The sequence below is a fragment of the Leptodactylus fuscus genome, chromosome 1 (genome assembly GCF_031893055.1).
Source record: "Leptodactylus fuscus isolate aLepFus1 chromosome 1, aLepFus1.hap2, whole genome shotgun sequence".
Lineage (NCBI taxonomy): Eukaryota > Metazoa > Chordata > Amphibia > Anura > Leptodactylidae > Leptodactylus > Leptodactylus fuscus.
Genome location: NC_134265.1, coordinates 189528022 through 189545786, shown reverse-complemented (window position 1 = coordinate 189545786; position 17765 = coordinate 189528022).

The window sequence follows — 17765 nt, the reverse complement described above, 5'->3', positions numbered from 1 at the left end:
TTTTAACCCTAAATTACTGGACGACCAGATATTTCTATTGTACTGTGGGTTCTTAAAAAAAAAAAAAAAAAGACAAAAAACATCCGCTATCTGAAAACAGGGATTTTATATTGTGACATTAAAGGGGTATTCCCACCTCACATACTCATTAGTCTTTACTGCTGTAAAATCTTCTTTCTTCCTGGTTTCTTGCATCATTTTGTGGGCGGGGTTTCACATGCAACCTGCCGTTTAGCTCTGCCCCAAATTCACGTGTAGCTCCGCCCACCCATATTGGACTATGAAGTACAGGCAGGAGCAACTCCATTCTGTGTTACATACAGAGACTGCCTGTCTCTGCCATAATGAACACAATTGAATTAGCTAGCCTGATAACTGGGAGAACAGAAGAAATGAAAGCAGCTCCTCTCCTCTATCTGCTAACAGGAAGCTAGGTCACATGTGGTGTAGACACAGGAATAGCTAGATACACAGGCTCGCTCCCTGCACTTAGCCCCTCCTCCCTCCCCCCTGAGAGCAGCAGATACATCACTTGACTCATGAGCAGCTAAGTCAGGGCTGTGGCCACAAAGAATTGAATAAAGTAAGATAGTGGACAAACAAAGCAGTTTTGCTGAAGCAGTGTATTTAGGAAAAGTCTTACATCCACATTAACAAGCAGTATAGATAGGATCCTTGTGATGGGACAACCTCTTTAAATGAAAATGTGTTATTTCACTTATGGAATGTAAAAATTGCATAGGTTCATCTCTAATGATAATTGTCATCGCTATTATTTGAGTGTGTAACAGATATTGTTAGAGAGGCTGTCGTGTATTTTACTCTATAAAGGTAAGGAATGGACAGGACAAGGCAGTGAAAAAATGTAAACTTTCTTGACTTTGAGAATGTCTTGTGTGTTTGGTGTACTTTTGGTGCTGCAACCTGGATGATGGTAAATGTCTGGGTCACAGCACCAAAAACTTCCTGGCTATGTTCAGAGGGGTATTAAATAAGAATACCCCTGTGATTAGGCTTATAGGGGTATTACATTATACCTCTACATGACAATCAGAGAGAAAAAGTATAGTATGATCTGTGATTGATAAGAGAGGGGATAACATGGACAGAAGTCCATGCTATCCTCCCTGTGGTCACATACAGTTTATGCACAGATGATAATGATGATTTATCATATCTGTGTAATCTATAGCTCCACTCCTCCCCCTCCTTCCTTACCTTTAAGGAGGGGGCTGGACACTTTAGAGCCCCATATATCAGGATGCTTTAGGGCTATTAAGATGGCCTTGGATTCTTTTTAAAGATGAGTCTCATCTTTAAAATGTTACCAAGATTATTATGATAACCCTTACAGATTCAGAGTGATTCGCTCTTAAAGGGGTTGTCCCACGTCGCATACTCACCAGTCTTCATTTCTTTGAAATCTTCTGTCTCCCGGCTTTGTTTCCTCATTGGTGGGCGGGGTCACATATGCAAAGCCAAGCGGCGAGATGCCGCCGGCCCTGCGTGCGCACTCATACACCAGTCTAGCCTTCACAATGCAAATACAGACCCGACAGGGTGCCGGTCTGTATTCGCATTGTGAAGGCTAGACTGGTGTATGAGCGTGCACGCAGGGCCGGCGGCATCTCGCCGCTTTGCTTTGCATATGTGACCCCGGAGTCACGATGCGGAATAACAGCATCGCTTCTGCCGCTGCTTGCTTCAGCAATGTTGCTGGCTTTACCTGTGCCGGCGTATAACTGTCCCCAGCATCTGCCTCTCTATTACAGCGGATGCCGGGGAGGGTTAGACGCCGGCACAGGTGAAGCCAGCAACATCGCTATGCTTCTGCCCTACATGAAGCCAGCAGTGGCAGAAGCAATGCTGTTATTCTGCTCCTCCGCCCCAAACCCCCCCCCCCACCGGAATAGCAGCATCGCTTCTGCCACTGCTGGCTTCATGCAGGGCAGAAGCATAGAGATGTTGCTGGCTTCACCTGTGCCGGCGTCTAACTACCGCCCCCCTCTAGGCTCGCTCCTGTGAACTTAGCCCCTCCTCCCTCCCCCTGAGAGCAGGCAGACACATCACTTGACTCAGGAGTAGCTAGGTCAGGGCTGTGGCCACAAAAAAATGAATAAAGTGATATAGTGGCAAACAAAGCAGTTTTGCTGAAGCATTGTATTTAGGAAAAGTCTTACATTCACATTAACAAGCATTATAGATAGGATCCTTGTGACGGGACAACTCCTTTAAAAATACTGTCGGGAATTGAGATCTGCATTAGAATCTGAATGACCAATAGCGTTTTCAACAGCGAATTGCTCCATATCTCTAAGAGTTATCATAATGATCTTGGTAGCATTTTAAAGATTAGATTTTAAAGAATCCAAAAGATTCTTAATAATGGATCTGCCTGTTGCGGGACACTGTCACTTGTGACAGTGCCCTGGGATCAGTGCTGTGAATAGCTGCACTGTGAATGGTGGATCTGTACAGATCCACCAATCACAGCGATCGCTGGAGAGGGGAGGCTTGTAGTGGTCCTTTGTGGGTCACATGAGAGTCTCAGCTGTTGGGAACAGCTGAGCTCCCGATCCCCAGACATACTTCCTGCTAGCAAGAAGCCCTAGGAGCTGGGACATGACTATAAGTCCTGATCTGCAAATGAAGCTCTCTACAGGACCTACAGTTACATCATGGTGCGCATAGGGCTTAACAGAGTGTGAGAAGAGGAGTCTTAAAGGATAATTTTCCCTTATGACATTCACAAGCCCTAACAGTAATATGGGAAGGAAAATATCCTAATGAGTCAACGAAGTCAGTATGCTATGAGAAGAGCAGCAAAATTCTAAGAAAATAACTACAATAACACAGCAAAACTTTTTAGATGTTTCATACATTGTCCTTATTTGAATATTGCCTGTAGTTTAAACACTCAGTCTTTCGCAGAAAAGTCTGGCATACAAAGCACATCTCATGTGAATAGTTCCTTTGTCTTTCAAAATACAATGAAATAAAATGACTATTTTCTCTGGAGAGAATATATTAAACCGACAACATCAAAGAGAAGACACTAATTTGTTGTTTATCTTGGAATAAGTATTAAAACATATGTTTGTTTAACCTCTTACAGACCAGGTTTATTTGGGGTTTGTTTTTGTTTTTTTGCTTTTTTTTAATCATTGCCATTCTAGTTCTGTAACTTGTTCAGTTGACTGAAGGCTTGTTTTTTTGCAGGATTAGTGACATTTTTTAGTGGCACAATTGTGGGGTACATAGAACTTTCAGGCTGAAAAGGCAGTGTTTGATGTTTTCGTAAATCGCAGCATGTCAATTATAGCTACGGGAACACTGGCATTTTACGTGTTGGTATAACAGACGCAGAAAGTCCGCAAAGGAAAACTCTGTGAAATTTTTTTTAAAAACGCTGCAGAAAAGTGCTGCGTTGATGGAATGGAATGAAAAAATGCTGCAAATCTGCCATTGTTTTTGTATTATAAATTTTGAACTATTGACTGTGAAGTCAACTTGATTCTGCCAGTGTCTAAGATTATGGCAATACCCAATATGAATAGTTTTTATATAGTTTTATTACATTTGCTCAAAATCCACCTTTTTAACCCCTTCCTGCTGGTGGCATTTTTCGATTTTTGATTTTGACTGCCTGGCTTGCAAACCCAATAAATTTTAAATTTTTCCGTTCAAAGAGCCATATGAGGGCTTAATGTTAGCGAGAGAAATTGTCCTTTATGGTGCTACCAATTATTATTATGTATGATGTACTGGGAAGCTGGAAAAAAATATGTGGTAGAATTGGAGAATAAGTACATTTGTGTGACTTTCATATTGGCTTTGTTTATCCGTTATTTGCTCTGCAGTCAAAATGGCATGTCACATGTATTCTATCTTTTGGTATGGTTCTGGGGATACCAAATTTATATAGTTTTATTTATTTTAAACGTAGAGAGATAGATTACTGACGATTCTATGCAACTAACTGCTGTATACAGTGTTGGCCAAAAGTATTGGCACCCCTGCAATTCTGTCAGATAATACTCATTTTCTTCCAGAAAATGATTGCAATCACAAATTCTTTGGTATTATTATCGTCATGTAATTTGTCTTCAATGGAAAACCACAAAAAGAATTGTCAAAAAGCCAAATTGGATATAATTCCACACCAAACATAAAAAAAGGGGGTGGACAAAAATATTAGCACTGTATGAAAAATCATGTGATGCTTCTCTAATTTGTGTAATTAACAGCACCTTTTACTTACCTGAGGCACCTAACAGGTGGTGGCTATAACTAAATCACACCTGCAGCCAGTTGAAATGGATTAAAGTTGACTCAACCTGTGTCCTCTGTCCTTGTGTGTACCACATTGAGCATGGAGAAAAGAAAGAAGACCAAAGAACTGTCTGAGGACTTGAGAGGCAAAATTGTGAGTAAGCATGAGCAATCTCAAGGCTACAAGTCCATCTCCAAAGACCTGAATGTTCCTGTGTCTACCGTGTGCAGTGTCATCAAGAAGTTTAAAGCCCATGGCACTGTGGCTAACCTCCCTAGATGTGGACGGATAAGAAAAATTGACGAGAGATTTCAACGCAAGATTGTGCAGATGGTGGATAAAGTACCTCGACTAACATCCAAACAAGTTCAAGCTGCCCTGCAATCCGAGGGTCCAACAGTGTCAACCCGTACTATCCGTCGGCATCTGAATGAAAAGGGACTGTATGGTAGGATAACCAGGAAGACCCCACTTCTTACCCAGAGACATAAAAAAGCCAGGCTGGAGTTTGCCAAAACTTACCTGAGAAAGCCAAAAACGTTTTGGAAGAATGTTCTCTGGTCAGATGAGACAAAAGTAAAGCTTTTTGAGAATAGGCATCAACATAGAGTTTACTGGAAAAAAAACAGGCCTTCAAAGAAAAGAACATGGTCCCTACAGTCAAACATGGCAGAGGTTCCCTGATGTTTTGGGGTTGCTCTGCTGCCTCTGGCACTGGACTGCTTGACCGTGTGCATGGCATTATGAAGTCTGAAGACTACCAACAAATTTTGCAGCATAATGTAGGGCCCAGTGTGAGAAAGCTGGGCCTCCCTCAGAGGTCATGGGTCTTCCAGCAGGACAATGACCCAAAACACACTTCAAAAAGCAATAGAAAATGGTTTGAGAGAAAGCACTGGAGACTTCTAAAGTGGCCAGCAATGAGTCCAGACCTGAATCCCATAGAACACCTGTGGAGAGATCTCAAAATGGCAGTTTGGAGAAGGCACCCTTCACATCTCAGGGACCTGGAGCAGTTTGCCAAAGAAGAATGGTCTAAAATTCCAGCAGAGCATTGTAAGAAACTCATTGATGGTTACCGGAAGCGGTTGTTCGCAGTTATTTTGTCTAAAGATTGTGCTACTAAGTATTAGGCTGAGGGTGCCAATACTTTTGTCCGGCCCATTTTTGGAGTTTTGTGTAAAATGATCAATTATTTGACTTTTTTCCCTTCTCTTTTCTGTTTTTTCATTGCAAGCAAAATAAATGAAGATATTAATACCAAAGTTGCTTGCAATCATTTTCTGTAAGAAAATGAGTATTATCTGACAGAATTGCAGGGGTGCCAATACTTTTGGCCAACACTGTATGACTTCACCTCCTCTCTGACAGGAAAAATAAAAAAAAGTTCAAATAGGTGTAGGCCTCCTCAGAAAAGACCTGCATAACCTGAGGGACAGAGAAAGAGGCTAAATTGCGGGTTTCACAGTTTTAGGACACAATCTCTCTAATGCCCACCCAGCAAACTTTACTAGAGAAATCTGCTTTGCTTCAGCTGCTGATCGGAAAAAAAAAAAAAAAAAAACAGGCTAAGAAGGAATAATATACAAACTAGCCTCTGCCTGCTACTTCGTCTGCGTGTTGTTGGCATTGATGATCCACCTATATTCACCAAATTGCTGCAGTTGATGATCCCCTGCTCCGATGTTTCGGCAGCTCTCAAGCTGTTCTACTGCTGAACTTGTTCCTCGTGCCATGCCTGTGATTGTTCCTGCATCTAAGCAGCTGGCTGGGATGCCATATAATGAGCGTGTTATTGGCGTCGATGATCCGCCTGCTTGGCAGCTGTCAAGCTGGTCTGCCGATGAACTCATTCCTTGTGCCGTGCCTGTGATTATTCCGGCATCTCAGCAACTTGCTGGATCCCTATATAATGAGTGTGTTGTTGGCGTTGATGATCCTCCTGCTCCAGCGTTTTGGCTGCTCTAAGAGCTGCTTGACATCTAGCTTGCTCAATCCTCCTCAGCTCCACTTGAGGAGAACTCTTGTGACTTCTAGCTACTAGAGATGAGCGAACACTAAAATATCCGAGCCGCACACTGTTCGACTGTTTGAACGGATTTCGAACCCCATTATAGTCTATGGGGGGAAATGCTCATTTCAGGGGTATGCAAAATTCGATAAAATTATACTTACCAAGTCCACGAGTGACGGTCGGGCTGGATTCTTCTTGAAGTCTTCTCCCGGCGCAACGCCCTCGCGGCGTCTTCCGGTTGGAATTCACTCTGCCTAGGCATCGGGGCCTACGCAGAGCCGACTGCGCATGCGTGGTCGGCTCTGCCTGGCCCGACGCCTGAGCACAGCCGACTGCGCATGCGAGAGCATGCCCGCGCAGTTGGCTCTGCCTAGGCAGCCGGAAGACGCCACAGGGACGCTGCACGGAGAAGACTTCTAAAGGTAAGAGAAGAACCAGCATTGATTGGCAGAATGTATAGCATTCTGCCAATCAACGCTGGTTCTGTATCGAACCTTAAACTTCGAACAGCTAGTAGTGTTCGATCGAGTACGAGTATTTCGAATACCGTAGTATTCGATCGAACACCTACTCGATCAAACACTACTCGCTCATCTCTACTAGCTACCTTCATAGCTCTCGTTGTTTTAGAATTTTGCAAAAAATTCAATTTTCTTTTTCCCTGTTTAAAATTGGCAAACTGCCAATTTGGATTAAAGGGACTGCCTGGACCAGATCAGATAATATGCAAATACTAGTTCACAATGAACTCAGGGTAATCTGTGTGTTTACATAGAGAGATAACAGACCAGGCTTTATCAGCAAACTCCAATTAGCTGATTCTCCTGCAGGAAAGAGCAGTTTAATATAGTATATGAACATAATTGATAAAAGTCATAAAGCCATGATAAAAGGTAGCCTATGTGTTAATTGAGGTTACAAATTATTTCTTGCGTGATTGAGTAGCAAACATCCAAACTCTCACATTTATAATATTAGTAGGATAGGATAGGATATAATAGGATAGGATAGGATACTGGGTATGCCTGAATGCACCGAAGGACAAGATTCTTGCATCTGGAACAAAGTGGCCAGGAGAGTGTAGGCAGAAACTCAATGTATGATTAGCTATATAGACCACCTGGCAGAGACTCCTTTTTGGCCAGTATTTTACAGATTCCTTTAACTTAGTCATGCGCTGTATTCCCAATTCCCTGCTCCACAACCCCCAATATCAACTCAACCTGTAATCAGAATATTCTATTCTCAAAGCCCTAGAGACATAATATTCTGTCTCTTCTAATAGCTTATCATAACTAAAACTGGAAATGGTTATGATATTCCCAGTGGGTTTTGGCTAGCATGGCTGCAGTCTGCATAGCATGAACTTTTTTTGCAGTTCATGTTTTGCTCTAGTATCTCCTTATTGTCCATGTAGAAAAAAGTCACACAACTTTGTTTTATAGAAGCTTGTATATGACAGTTATTTTGTGCATTCCGACAAATCTTCTGGCAGTAGTGCATGACACTTGGTCTACCGTACATCACTGTGGTTTTGTAGTAACACAATCCAAACAAAAACCCATAATTGAACTTCTTCATCAGGGGTTGAACACTATTTAAATGTGTTTCTAAATCTTGGGATCTCTTTTTATATGTTTTTTTTTTTTCTATGGTGTTGAATTACTTTTGCTCAGAAGTTGACTTTCTCAATGCATGAGTAATCAGAAATGCCAGTGCAGCATAGAACAAATACACAATGGTTTCTTAACAGCTCTTTTCACTGCCTTTACTCTGTATCTAAATACATGAAAGTCACCTTTTGGTACACCCCTCAGGGTACATACATCAGTGCTTTCAGGGATTAAAGTAAAATGCCTACCCATCTAAAATTAGATAAATAATCCTTTAATAGTCCCACCACAGGGAAATTCAGTGTGTTACAGCAGCATGGATAATACATTAATATAATTCAAGAAAGAACACATGCAAGCTCATAGCAGAAAATATAATAGGAGTCATAGCGCACTAGGAAGAAAAAAGAAAGACTCAGGATAATTTAGTTCTCTGTGCGGAGTGCTCTTCGCTTAGCCTGATATTGATTATACAGCCTGACCGCGGTTGGGAGGAAGGATCTCCGTTGGCGCTCCTTCTCACACTTGGGGTGAAGCAGTTGGTCACTAACAGTACTGCCAAGTGCTGTCACAGTCTCATACACGGGATGGGAGTTGTTTTCTAGCATGTAGCTCACCAAAGACAGTATCCTTCTGTCAATCACCACCTGTACTTGGTCTATATAAAACAGTAGACACCAGGCAGCTAAGGCAGCTGCCCGGCTCCCGGCCTTAGTTAAACACCTGGCATCTGCTGTACTAGTACGGCGGATGTCTGGAAGGGGTTAATTATATATATATTTTACTACTAACCATAAGAGTAAAATTTTACTTCATTTCACTTTATTTGACTGTTAGTTGGAGATGTTTATTCTCAGCAATTATACCTGCAGTTAATATTTGAGGAATCTAGAGAAATAAAGTACAATTGACCTTGTTGGTGCAAGCACAAAATTTGTGTGGAAAGGTGGAGGGGTTAGAAGTTTCTCAGCACTGAGCCACATGGAGAAAGACCTCCTTAGAAGATATTTTTTTCTTTAAATTTTTGTAATTAAATATAATTAAGAGGACCATGTTTTTCTTAAAGTTTGACAAACATTACACAAGGCAATGTACATGCCAAAGAACAACTCAAAGAGCAAAGCAGTAAACCTTTTTTGCTAGTTAGATGAAAATTGGTTATTCAAAAGTAATTGTCAGGTAGAATATGCTATACCGCACCAAGTACTGTAAATTAAAACAGTAAGAAAAACAAGAACTTGACCGCAATGGTCAAGTATAATTTTCAAATCATAACAATCTGGAAATTCTTTAAAAGTTTGTTCTGTGCTTCACATCAAGTAAAACAATATGGAGATGAAATTTAGACCTTTTATGTTTTTTTCAAAAATATGTTCATTTAGCTTTAACATTTACACATTCACAAGGGGTTAAGGAGAAAAGGTATCATTCAGTTTGTTCTGCAATTTCTCCACAGCACAGAAATACCCTACATGTAGCTCTAAACTGCTGTTTAGGCATATGGCATCGTGCCGAAGAGATGTGGTGCCATTAGGCGTTTGTGAACAGATTTTCCTGGAATACAGTGGTTTTCAGGTGCCATGTCATGGTGTGGTAGTGGAGTTTTTCTAGTCCATTTTAATCAATTATTTTAGACACATGGGGGGGCAATTTAACTTTCTTTTTTTTCTTTGTTGATTTCTCCTGGAATGAGCCCCAGTTACAGTAGAAATGCTGTGTCCTAGCTCTTACTACAGAGCTGATCTGGGTTGAGTGCTGTGTATACAGTGATCAGGAAGCCAGGGATGGCTGCAGTAACAGTATATGCTATTTCGGTCTTCAATATGTCATGTCAAACTTGTGGTACAGTGAAAAGTCAGCTTTCCAGTAATTATCCTCTGTTTCCTGGTTTTGGAAGCACTTTTGACTTAAAATACTACTGGGTTCAGAAGTGAAGACCACCTTTTACACTTGAGGCCTAATTTGGTAACACTACACAACAAAAAAAACTTTCCACGAATATCTTGGTAGACAATAATCAATCTTAGTCAATTTGAAGATGCTGATTTCGAATATGCAAACCGTTTTTCTCTATCACCCTCCATTTTTTAAATATCCACGATCTTAAATGTTATATTTTGATTAATTACCATATATACTCGAGTATATGCCGAATTTTTCAGCACAGTTTTTGTGCTGAAAAACCTCCCTCGACTTATACTCGAGTCAGCAAAAAAAAGAAAATTATTTATTTTTTTTTTAGGGGGGGAGGTCTATGACCAGCAGCAATATCAATGTATAGAATCTCCCATAAAATAGTGCGAAAAAAAGGAAACTTTAAAAAAAATAAAATTAAAAGTTCTAAATCACTTCTTTCCCTAGAATAGACACAAAAGTAGAAAATGACTGTGAAACACAAACACATTAGGTATCCCTGTGTCTGAAAGTGCCCAGTCTACTGAATATAGGGGATCTGCAGTGCTCCTGTTCTGTCGGGAAGGGGTTAATAGGAGCACCGCAGATCCCCTATATTCAGCCAGGCTGAATTCCAAGTGGGGGAAAAAAAACAGTAGTCCTCAAGCTCAGGGAATGGACAGACAGACAACCAAAATACCCCCTCCCCTTCCCCAGCATCTACTGCACCCAAAAACTCCGACCATTTTAATTTTTTGCATTTTCCAGTAGCTGCTGCATTCCCCCCCCCCCCCCCCCCCCCGGCTTATACTCGAGTCAATAAGTTTTCCCAGTTTTTTGTGGTAAAATTATAGGCCTCGGCTTATATTCGGGTCAGCTTATACTCGAGTATATACGGTACTTCAAAACATAAGAAATGTAAGTTTTGCACAAAAAACTTGTATTTTAAAAGTTATTGCTGCATTAACTTTAAACATAAAAATGAATGTGGCTATACCTAGTGAAATGATATATAACATAATTATATGATAAACAAACATTGAGTTTGAAGTCTAATATCTGTAAAATATGTGAAAAAATTTGTTAAATATGTTCATGGTTTAAATTTCTTGGCTGTGGACTTCCGCTTATACTGATGAGTTGACAGATCATGCTGAAGCATCTAACAGTAGTCTGCCAACATCACTGCACTCCACCGACCCTGATAGCGTGACTCCATCACCAAAATGTTTCGGTGGAAGCGCTCGCCATGTTCATCGCTGACTGAGCCGAGGTTTTCTGGGAAGCAGTCCAGATGTGAGTCGAGTAAATGAATTTTCAGAGACATATTGCAGCCAAGATGTTTGTATGCATTTTTGTACAACATTCAGGTAGTCATAACTTTTCTTATTGTCAAGGAAATTGATTACGACTGACTAGGAATGCCACCCACGCATCTATTTCAGCAGCACTTAGAATGTCTTGAAAGTGTTCATCAGCCATGATTTCTTTTATTTGTGGACCTATAAATACACCTTCTTTTACCTTTGCACAACTCAATCCTGGGAACTGGTTGCGCAGGTACCGAAATGCATCAGTGTCGCTGTCTAATTTCTTATATGAAGCGGTGGCATGAGAATCTTGTCACGATCAACCAACGGTGGATGAAGAACATTTTGATTAACTGGCTACATTCTGTCTCTGATTTGCCAATTCTTCTTGATGTAGTGTTGCTTCCTATCTCTGCTGTCCCATTTGCTATGCAAGGATGTGATTAGTTAACCACTTCCGGACTGCCCATAGACTATATACGTCCGGGAAGTGGTTGCCTAGTTCTGACAGGACGTACCTGTACGTCCAGTCAGAACACAGCAGCTGCACAGAGATCGTGCAGCTGCTTTCAATAGGAGCCGGCTGTAACTTCAGCTGGAGCTCCCAGAGAGAAGACAGGGCAGATGTATTACCTCCTCTGCTATCTCGATCGCTGTGTATACAGCGCTCAATAAGCACTGTATACACGGCTATAGGCGCCGCCATAATTCAGCTGCCCTCTGACCCGGCAGACACGTGATCCGCTGGGAGCAGTGTCCTGCCAGAGCTGCTGGGTCCTACAGGACCCCAGATCAGCTCTGTATACTGTGTATACAGTGTGCAGGAGGCTGGATTTCTCCTGCAACTGAGGTTATATGTACCAGCCCCAGTTATAGGAGAAATCAGCCTCAAGTACAAACAAAAAAAGTGATCAGATGTCCCCAAAGGTCTCTTATCACCTTATGGGGACACAATCTGGAAAAAAAATAAAATAAAAATATAATAAAAAAGTTAAAAAACATGTAAATAAAATAATAATTATAAAAAAAAATTAATATGCTAATAAAACGCCGTTATTAAAGGTTATAGCCCCACCCCCGACGACACCATACAAAATAAAAATTACCGTAACGGAGAGGAAAAACTATATTATAAAGTTTTTCAGTGACACTTTGTGTTATTAAATAAAAAAAAAATTATAAATTGAAAACCAGACACAATTTCCCTCCTATTTTGTTTATATTTTCCTGGATATAAAAAAAATTACTTTTGCCAATGATAGAGCCCCTTTAATAAATAATTATAATGCAATAATCTTAGATAGATAGACAGATAGATAGAACATATATATATATATATATATATATATATATATATATATTTATTTATTGAGAATATATATTATATAATTTTGTATACTGTCAGAAGCTTGTAGTCAATTTTAGAAAAATAAAAACAATTATTCGACCATATTTTAACAATTTGACCTGACAGAGCAAAACAGTTTTCAGATATGAAATCAGCATAAAAAAATGCTTAAGAAACACTTAATGACATTTAAGATATCCACAGCGTGTTTTCCAGTGTGATTTACTCCGCATTGCAGAGAAAGTGCACAGGCTCTGAGGTAAAATTAAAAAACTGCTTCCTAAAATATGAACGCATTTTAGAAACTACACCCCTCAAGGAATTTATCAAGGGGTATAGTGAACATTGCAGTCCGAGAATGCTGCCCAAAAATTAATGTGCAAAGTGAAAATTCAAATTTTACCTTCATTTTCTGCCACTGTATTCAGCCGCAGGATTGCGGTTTTCTTCTGTTAATTATGCCCGGAAATAGCCTAATCAGTAGGGACTCCTGAGCTGCAGAATCCACAGCTGAATCTATAACTGTTTGAGTTAGGGTCCATTCACAAGGAGGAAAATGGTGAGGAATATGGTGTGGAATTTCAGGCTGAAAAAAAAGCCTCCCATTGACTTCAATGAAATGACTTCAATTGAAGTCAATGGGAGGCTTTTTTTTAGCGTTGAAATTCCACACCAAATTCCTCACCACTTTCTTCCGTGTAAATGGAACCATAGAATCTATATCACTGATGTATCCCTGTTAGACTGCATGTGCCACTGTACAACCTTCTGCACTCAGATCTGATTTAAGCATGTGCACTGATACAGAGACATCTTATCATATTTGACCCATTGGAAATAGCTATGTATCAATACCTGAAGCATGTTCATGAAATAAACTTTTTCTATGAAGTCCTAATTCCACATTAAGAACTATCACACTTTAGAAAGGCAAATTATGAAAAACATGAGTACTTGGTATGGCTGATGTCATGATGGGAATATTTGGCAAGGTAACTCATTTCAATGCTTTTGCCTTAGCTTGTAATGGAATAATGTTAGTTATTTTGGCCCCAACCAAGGAAACACATATGAAAATCGTTATCAAATCTTATTACATCAGCTTTTTTGGCAGCAACAAGAATGACCTCATCAGATGTAATATTTGTGTGATACAAACCATGCACTATGTTGAAGGTCAACATATTTTTTCATATCAAAATTTTCAACATTTTACAATATAAAAACTTGTGCATCAGCAGTTTTCTTGACATGAAGTTGTCGCCAAAATAAATTAGAAAGACAAAGTTGACAACGTTTTACCACATAACATTATAAAGAATTGTTGTTTGATATACCGTATTTTTCGGACTATAAGACGCACTTATTTGGGGGGAAAATTTGGGGGGAAAAGAAGGGTGCGTCTTATAGGCCGAATGTGGCGCCTGGCATCCGCTGTAATAGAGAGGCGGAAGCCGGCAAGTGATAGACGACATTACAGGTGCCGGGGCCTGCGACATCGCTGCGCTCCTCTGCCCTGCATGAAGCCAGCAGCAGCTCCTCCGTCCCCCCGCCGCTGGCTTCATGCAGGGCAGGGCAGCGATGTCTCAGGCCCCGGCGTCTATCCCTCCCCGGCATCCGCCTCTCTAGTACAGCGGATGCCGGGTCTGCAGTCTGTATCAGCGGCCTCTTCTCCCCCGGGGCTGGTCCCCACCGGCCCCGTACCTGTAAAGTTGCAGGCCGGCTCCTGCGCGGCGATATCGCAGGAGCCGACCTGTTCGGGTGACAGCCGGGAGCCTAATGAGGCTCCCAGGCCTGTCACTGCTATATATTAGTATTGCGGCTGGGTCTATGACCAGCCGTAATACTAATACACAGAATGTCCCATAGACGGCAATACAGTTTAAAAAACAAAATAGTTTAAAAAAAAGCTTTAAAAATATATAATAAAAATATGAAATAAATAAAAGTTATAAATCACCTCCTGTCCCTAGAATATATATATAAAAGTAGAAAATCATATATAATAAACCACTGGGTTTTTTTTTCAATAAAAGGTGATCTAAGCAATAGATATTCCCCAAAATGGTATAACTAAAAAGTACTTCTGGACCCGCAAAAAAAAAACACTCTATGCATCCCCGTACAGCTGCAGGGTCACCTGTCAATGTGGCCTTGCAGCTGTTGCAAAACTACAACTCCCATATATTAAATATTTTACCAGTTTTTGCTTCAAAATTTTTTTTCCCTATTTTCCTCCTCTAAAACCTAGGTGCGTCTTATAGTCCGAAAAATACGGTATATGTGTATGTAAGTATAACACCGAAATAGTGTTCCAAAAACTGAAAGTGGTGCACATGATTTACAAATGTATGTACAATCCAAACGAGGTTTGCCTCACAACTTTGTTCTATGCAGGAATCAATTTGTTAGTTTACACCTTTATATATTTATTTAAAATCAGTGGCAGTATTATTTACTAAATGCCAATGGCACCATGCAAAATGCATATATTTAATAAAGAAGCTGGTATTGGCAGATCTCAGCCAGTTGGCATGGCCAAATGTAGGAATAGTGATGATGATTTCAAGTATTTTCCAAGCACGATTATTTTTTTGTAAATCAGACCAAGAATTGATGATAAACTATCAGTGAATTAGTAGAACTCCAACTAAGGATGGGGCCCCATGTGACGTAAACGCTGCAATTTGGCATAAATGCCACGGAAAAAGTCATAGCGTTTTACAGTGGAAGCAAAGTGGATAGGATTCTAGCGAATCCCATGCCCATTTTGTGGTTAAAACTGCGCTGCGGGCACACCACTATTTCCAAAACTGGAGCGGTTTGGGAAATTGCAGCATGTCAATTATACCAACTGAAATGCCGGTGGTTTCCCTACAGGTATAACTGAAACAGAAAGTCTGTAGAGGAAAGCTCTGCGAACTGTCTGTCTAGAGCACTGCGGGAAGAACTGCAATGCGATGCAGTTTTTCCTGCTATGCGTTTTTGCTGCAGGACGCCACATCTGGCAAGCATTTCCTTCTGGAAGCAGTCAGTTTTACATTAAAGATGAGACAATTTTTACGTTTCTTGCTATTGCCTTGTAGAAGCTATAGTTTTTTTCTTTTTTTTTTGGTGATGTAGACATAGGAGAGCTTGTTTTTTTGAAGGATGAGATATACCGTATTTTTCGGACTATAAGACGCACTTTTTTTCCCCCAAATTTGGGGGGAAAAGAAGGGTGCGTCTTATAGTCCGAATGTGGTGCCTGGCACCCGCCGTAATAGAGAGGCAGATGCGGGCGAGGGATAGACGCCGGGGCCTGAGACATTGCTGCGCTCCTCTGCCCTGCATGAAGCCAGCAGCGGGAGGAGTGATGCTATTCCGCTCCTCTGTCCCCCCGCCGCTGGCTTCATGCAGGGAAGAGGAGCGCAGCGATGTCTCAGGCCACGGCACATGTGCTGGCGTCTATCCCTTGCCGGCATCCGCCTCTCTAGTACAGCGGATGCCGGGTCAGTATCGGTGGCCCCTTCTCCCCCCGGGGCCGGTCCCCACCGGCCCCGTACCTGTGAAGTTGCAGGCCGGCTCCTGCGCGGCGATATCGCAAGAGCCGACCTGTTCGGGTGACAGCCGGGAGCCTAACTATAAAAGTAGAAAATCATATATCATAAGCCACCGGGTTTTTTTTCAATACAAGGTGATCTAAGCAATAGATAGTCCCCAAAATGGTATAACTAAAAAGTACTTCTGGCCCCGCAAGAAAAACCACTCTATGCGTCCCCGTACAGCTGCAGGGTCACCTGTCAATGTGGCCTTGCAGCTGTTGCAAAACTACAACTCCCATATATTAAATATTTTACCATTTTTTGCTTCCAAATTTTTTTCCCCTATTTTCCTCCTCTAAAACCTAGGTGGTCTTATAGTCCAGTGCGTCTTATAGTCCGAAAAATACGGTACATTTTAATTACACCATTTTGGGGTGCCTATAACTTATTCACTAAATGTTATTCATTTTTTCTGAGCAAATTGAAAAAACACCAATTCTGGCATTGCATTTTACATTTTTTTTTACATTCAGCATAGGTAATATATTACCTGTATTCTGTGGGTCAGGCACCCCTATAGCAATACCTCATTTATATTGTTTTTGCAGAATAAAAATCCATTACCTACTAAGCTAGTTGAAGGCTTATTTTTTGCAAATTTTACAGAATCAGCTGTGCTATTTATTGGTATTATTTTGGAATACATGTGACTTTCTGATCACTTTTTTCCCATATTTTGTGAGGCAAGATGCTGAAAAATCATTACTTCAGCCGTTTTTTTAACCCCTTCCCGCCGACACAATCTTTGATTTTCGCTTATCGTTTTTGACTCCCCCACCCCCTCCCTTCCAAGCCCCATATCTTTTTTATTGTTCCACTCTCAGATCCATATGAGGTCTTTTACGGGACAAATTGTTCTTCATGATGCCGCCATTAATTATTCTGTACAATCTACTGGGAAGCTGGAAAAAAATTCAGAATGGGGTGGATATTAAGAAAAAGTGCATTTGTGGGATATCTAACGGGATTCGTTTTTACAGAGTTTACTGTGCAGCCAAAATGACATGTCACCTATATTTTATGTTTCGGTATGAATCCAGGGATACCAAATTTATATGGTTTTATTTACATTTTAACTCCTTAATAAAAATCCAAAACTGTGCCAAGTATTTTTGTGGGGCCTGGTGTACTTTTTTGTTATACCATTTTGGGAAATTGCTCTTGCTTTAATCACTTTTTTATTCAAATTTTTATCAACGGTAAAACAATGAAAAGATAGCAGTTTGGCACTTTTTTTTCTGCTAAAGCATTTACCGTACGGGAAAAATATTTTTATAGATTTGTAGATCGAACGTTTTCGGACACAGCGATACCTAATGTGTATGTGTTTCACAGTATTTAAGTACTTTTAAATGTATTCTAGGGATAGGGGAGTGATTTGAATTTTTAATACATTTTGGTTTTTTTAATTTTTTTTTTGTTGCATTTATTAGACCCACCTAGGGGTCTTGAACCCCAGGGGGTCTGATCATTAATGTAATGCATTACAATACTAATTCATTGCAAAAAAAATCTTCATTTCTTTTGCAGGCTACATGTCGGGTTTTTCTGCCCGCTTGAAAAGTTGGAGATCTTTACATGCGGACAGTGAAGGACAGGCACGGAGTGCAAAAGAACGCACCCGATCGCCATTTAAATGAATGACAAGTGTCGCGGACACAGCTAGTGTCCGCTCCTAATGTCTGTGCGAGATTTTGAACGGACACTAGGAGCGGACACTACCTGTCGGA